This window comes from Palaemon carinicauda, chromosome 43 (genome assembly GCF_036898095.1).
Source record: "Palaemon carinicauda isolate YSFRI2023 chromosome 43, ASM3689809v2, whole genome shotgun sequence".
NCBI classification, from domain to species: domain Eukaryota; kingdom Metazoa; phylum Arthropoda; class Malacostraca; order Decapoda; family Palaemonidae; genus Palaemon; species Palaemon carinicauda.
In genome coordinates this window covers 59,797,650-59,802,649 of record NC_090767.1, presented here as the reverse complement: position 1 = coordinate 59,802,649, position 5,000 = coordinate 59,797,650, and the positions used below count along the sequence as shown (strand labels likewise).

Sequence of the window (5,000 nt, the reverse complement as noted above, 5' to 3'; positions counted from 1 at the left end):
TTAGCTCATTATGCATGTTGCATAAGATTTTTCATAACTCTGACCATCCTTTACATTCAGATCTCCCTGGACAATTCTATCCTGTTCGTAATACTAGGCAGGCAGTTCATTCTAATAGCCAGGCCTTCTCCATCATGAGGCTCAATACTACACTGTATTCTAGGAGTTTTATTCCAGCTTTGACCAAGTTGTGGAAAATTTCAAACTTGCAGCATATGTTTTTATGTTGAACAGGCTGACATGAGTCTATTTCTGTTTTGATGTTATCAATGTTTTTTCGAAATATTTTTTTGTTATTTTTTCTCATCGTTTATTTATTTCCTTATTTCCTTTCCTCGCTGGGCTATTTTTCCCTGTTAGAGCCCTTGGGCTTATAGCATCTTGCTTTTCCAACTAGGGTTGTAGCTTGGCTAGTAACAATAATAATAATGATATATATATGTATATATATATATATATATATATATGTATATAAAGAGAGAGAGAGAGAGAGAGAGAGAGAGAGAGAGAGAGAGAGTCTAAAATAATAATAATAATAATAATAATAATATCTCTCTCTCTCTCTCTCTCTCTCTCTCTCTCTCTATATATATATATATATATATATGTATATAAAGAGAGAGAGAGAGAGAGAGAGAGAGAGAGAGAGAGAGAGTCTAAAATAATAATAATAATAATAATATCTCTCTCTCTCTCTCTCTCTCTCTCTCTCTCTCTCTCTCTCTATATATATATATATATATATAGAGAGAGAGAGAGAGAGAGAGAGAGAGAGAGTCTAAAATAATAATAATAATAATAATATCTCTCTCTCTCTCTCTCTCTCTCTCTCTCTCTCTCTATATATATATATATATATATATAGAGAGAGAGAGAGAGAGAGAGAGAGAGAGAGAGAGATATTATTATTATTATTATTATTTTAGACTCTCTCTCTCTCTCTCTCTCTCTCTCTCTATATATATATATATATATATATACATTACAATTATTTTCATATCTATAAATCGCAAAATATTCTCTCATCTTGACCTCCTTCAGGGAGTTCATAGGTCAAGCATATGTCATCCTCAGATTGTGGCCTATAATTACAGAGAGAGAGAGAGAGAGAGAGAGAGAGAGAGAGAGAGAGAAATTGGAGAAAAATCTTCTAGCCATCATTTCCATCACACGGAAACGATTAAACCGAAGGAAATGAACAAAGGATTTCAAAATGATAGTCTGTGTAACCTTGGCTGAGGGCCCCCTGGTCTATTCACAATATATAAAAGGCGGGGAAGTCTAAGAAGGGACCACAGACCTAATCATATTCTGGTCGGAAGAGTATCAGTCAAAAAGGTGAGTGTATTTTGAGTCTATCTATCTAATTATCTATCTAATTGTATACGTATATATCATCAGTCATGTCCCCCCACTCGCGTTAGTTCATCGTCTCTCCATGCCGGTTTATACCGGCAAATTTTCTTAGCTCGTCAGTCCATCGTTTTCTCTTAGGCCTACTTTCCCTTTTTTTTAGATATGTAGGCTATATAACAATAACAACAACAACAATAATAACAACAAATGCAATTATTTCTAGTCCACTGCATTTCAAAGGCCTCAGGCCTTATAACGGAAAATTTTCTTAGCTCGTCAGTCCATCGTTTTCTCTTACTTCACTTTTTTTTTGTGTATGTGTACAACAAATGCAGCTGTTTCTAGTCCACTGCAGGACAAAGGCCTCAGGCCTTATAACGGCAAATTTTCTTAGCTCGTCAGTCCATCGTTTTCTCTCACTTCCCCTTCTTTTTTTGTGTGAGTGTTTATACATTTAAATATGTGAATTGGTGATGGTGGGATATTCGCAGCAAACCAACCTAGTAGGGGTGGCCCTAACTAATACGGTTTTGCTGATCATGGCGATACCTTAACAGGGTGGAAGGTTTTGTGTATCACCATGATCAGCAAAGCTGCACTAGTTAGGGCCACCCTTATTAGGTTGGTTTGCTGTGGGCAATCAGGCTAAAGTCTCCCACCATCACCAATCTGGTGAAAGATTTGCAGTCAATGTTAGGGATATATATATATATATATATATATACATATCACTTGAGAGAGAGAGAGAGAGAGAGAGAGAGAGAGAGAGAGAGAGAGAGAGAATCACCCCTTGTATAGAATAATGTTAACAAAATTTAATAATTTTCAAAATATTAATCATTAACTATCATTATTATTATTATTATTATTATTATTATTATTATTATTATTGGATGGGGGCTTAGGGGAGCCTATAGGGCTACTTGCTGAGACATCAGCAGCCATTGCCTGGCCCTCCTTGGTCCTAGCCTGGGTGGAGTGGGGTTAAGTCTGTAGGGTAATATCAGTGTCCCCTGTTTTGCCGTTCACGAGTCACCTTTTAACCTTAAAGACTTATTGATATTTTATAAACATTAACACACACAGACGCACTCTCTCTCTCTCTCTCTCTCTCTCTCTCTCTCTCTCTCTCTCTCGACATAATTGGTGAATTATGTAACATTATCTTTTGCTCTGTTTTGTTTGGGATTTTCAAATTATAGCTCGAAAGAAGATATTAGTAATAACTCTTCAATATGTGGCTGCTTTACGTCAATAAATGATAATTTATCATAATAAATTAATAATTCTAAATTTTACGTAATTGAAAAAATAAATTTCAAAAGTATAAAAAACTAAATAATGGAAATATCTATAATAAATAACTTATAAAAGTGAGAATGACTACTTAAAGTTTATCAGACTATGATAGCATGTAACCTAAATTATGATAATTTGATTATTCTCTTATTTATTGATAAAATACATTATTTTCTAGTAATAAGATATTTCTTAAATTATAATTAGTAATTTTAAAACATATACTTATTTCAAACCGAATTTTGAAATCACCGAAAAGGTAAAAAAAATAAAAATAATGCGGAACAAAAAAGTCGTGTCACAATATCACGATTCACGTAACACCCAAGTCATTATATCTTGATCTATTTTCTTTTATTTATTGATAAAATATATCAGTTTGCAGTAATAAAATTTATTAAATTATAATTAGTAATTTTAATTCATATAATTATCTTAAAACGATTTTTCTTAATCATTGGATAGGTAAGAATAAAAAAAAAATTGCACGATATCACGATTCATGTAACACCCAAGTCATTATATCTTGATCTATTTTCTTTTATTTATTGATAAAATACATTATTTTAAAGTAATAAAATTAATTAAATTATAAATAATAATTTTAAATTATATAATTATCCGAAAACTATTTTTCTTAATCATTGCAAAGGTAAAATAAAAAAAAATGCGGAACAAAAAAATCGTGTCACAACATCATGATTCACGTAACATCCAAGTCATTAAATCTTTATATATTTTCTTCTATTTATTGTTTCCTTTTAAGTTTCCTGTGTATTACTCATACAAATAAACAAAGTCATTCCCTGAGGGAAACAATTACACACAATGAAGGCCAAAAACAAAGCTTAGATTTCCTTAAAAGATAAAAATAGCGAAGAAAAAGGAACGAATGAAAGAATGAATCAGCTATTTAAAAGGAAAAAACTTTTTGGCCTTGAGACAATTTTGGGGGAAATTCAGGTTGAGAAAAAGATAATTTATTTCTTAAGGAGGCCGTAATCTCTCTCTCTCTCTCTCTCTCTCTCTCTCTCTCTCTCTTTTCCAAGCATAGGGTTACCATTGTCTTCCACAGACTCTCTCTCTCTCTCTCTCTCTCTCTCTCTCTCTCTCTCTCTTCTAAGCATAGGGTTACCATGGTCTTCCACAGTCTCTCTCTCTCTCTCTCTCTCTCTCTCTCTCTCTCTCTCTCTCTTCCAAGCATAGGGTTACCATTGTCTTCCACAGTCTCTCTCTCTCTCTCTCTCTCTCTCTCTCTCTTCCAAGCATAGGGTTACCATTGTCTTCCACAGTCTCTCTCTCTCTCTCTCTCTCTCTCTCTCTCAAGGGTTACCATTGTCTTCCACAGACACACACACTCTCTCTCTCTCTCTCTCTCTCTCTCTCTCGAAAGGGTTACCATTGTCTTCCACAGACTCTCTCTCTCTCTCTCTCTCTCTCTCTCTCTCTCGAAAGGGTTACCATTGTCTTCCACAGACTCTCTCTCTCTCTCTCTCTCTCTCTCTCTCTCTCTCTCTTCTCTCTCTCTCTCTTCCAAGCATAGGGCTACCACCGTCTTCCATCGAAAAAAGCTGTTATATCATCTCTCTCTCTCTCTCTCTCTCTCTCTCTCTCTCTCTCTCTCTCTCTCTAACATGCCACCATCTTCCACCCACAGATGAAAGCCGTCTTCACTCTAGCGGTAGTTGCCGTAGCAACCGCCCAATTCTATGGCGGCAGACCATTTGGAGGAGGGTTTAGACCCTCTTTTGTAGGGGGCTTCAGACCAGCCCACGGCGGAGGATCCTTTAGACCAGTCCACGGAGGCGGGTCTTTCGGACCAGTCCACGGAGGCGGGTCCTTCGGACCAGTCCACGGCGGAGGATCCTTTAGACCAATCAGTTTTGGAGGCGTTGGACCAGTTCATGGTGGACTCTCCGGTGCTGCGGTAATATATATAAAGAGATAGAGTGATTAGTCATCTATTAATGATTATAATAAGAATAATTAAACAACTATAACTATAACTTACATTACAAATATATATCAAATAGACCTATGTTGACCTGATATATAAATCTAAACATTGTAAATAGGCTGATGATTAAACACGACTTGTTCAGGTATCAATAAGTAGCTCAGCCCCCCAAAACTGCTGTGAATTTGGTATGTAATTCTAAATATTGTAAATAGGCTGATGATTAAACACGACTCGTTCAGGTATTAATAAGTAGCTCCGCCCCTAAAACAGGTCGACAAATCATACGGAGGCAGCGACTACCACTTCTCCTGGCGCCACGACGGAGGTCAGAAGTACGAATGGGGTCCCCGCGAACAAGTACTGCTCCAGCCTCGGACCCGGGTGG

At 36.1% G+C, this 5,000-nt stretch overlaps 1 pseudogene; it reads left to right on the top strand.

Annotated features, from left to right (window-relative positions):
• Nucleotides 1-1,294: 1,294 nt before the first annotated feature.
• LOC137633907 (eggshell protein 1-like) overlaps nucleotides 1,295-5,000 on the top strand; it is a 47,333-nt pseudogene continuing 43,627 nt past the window's right edge.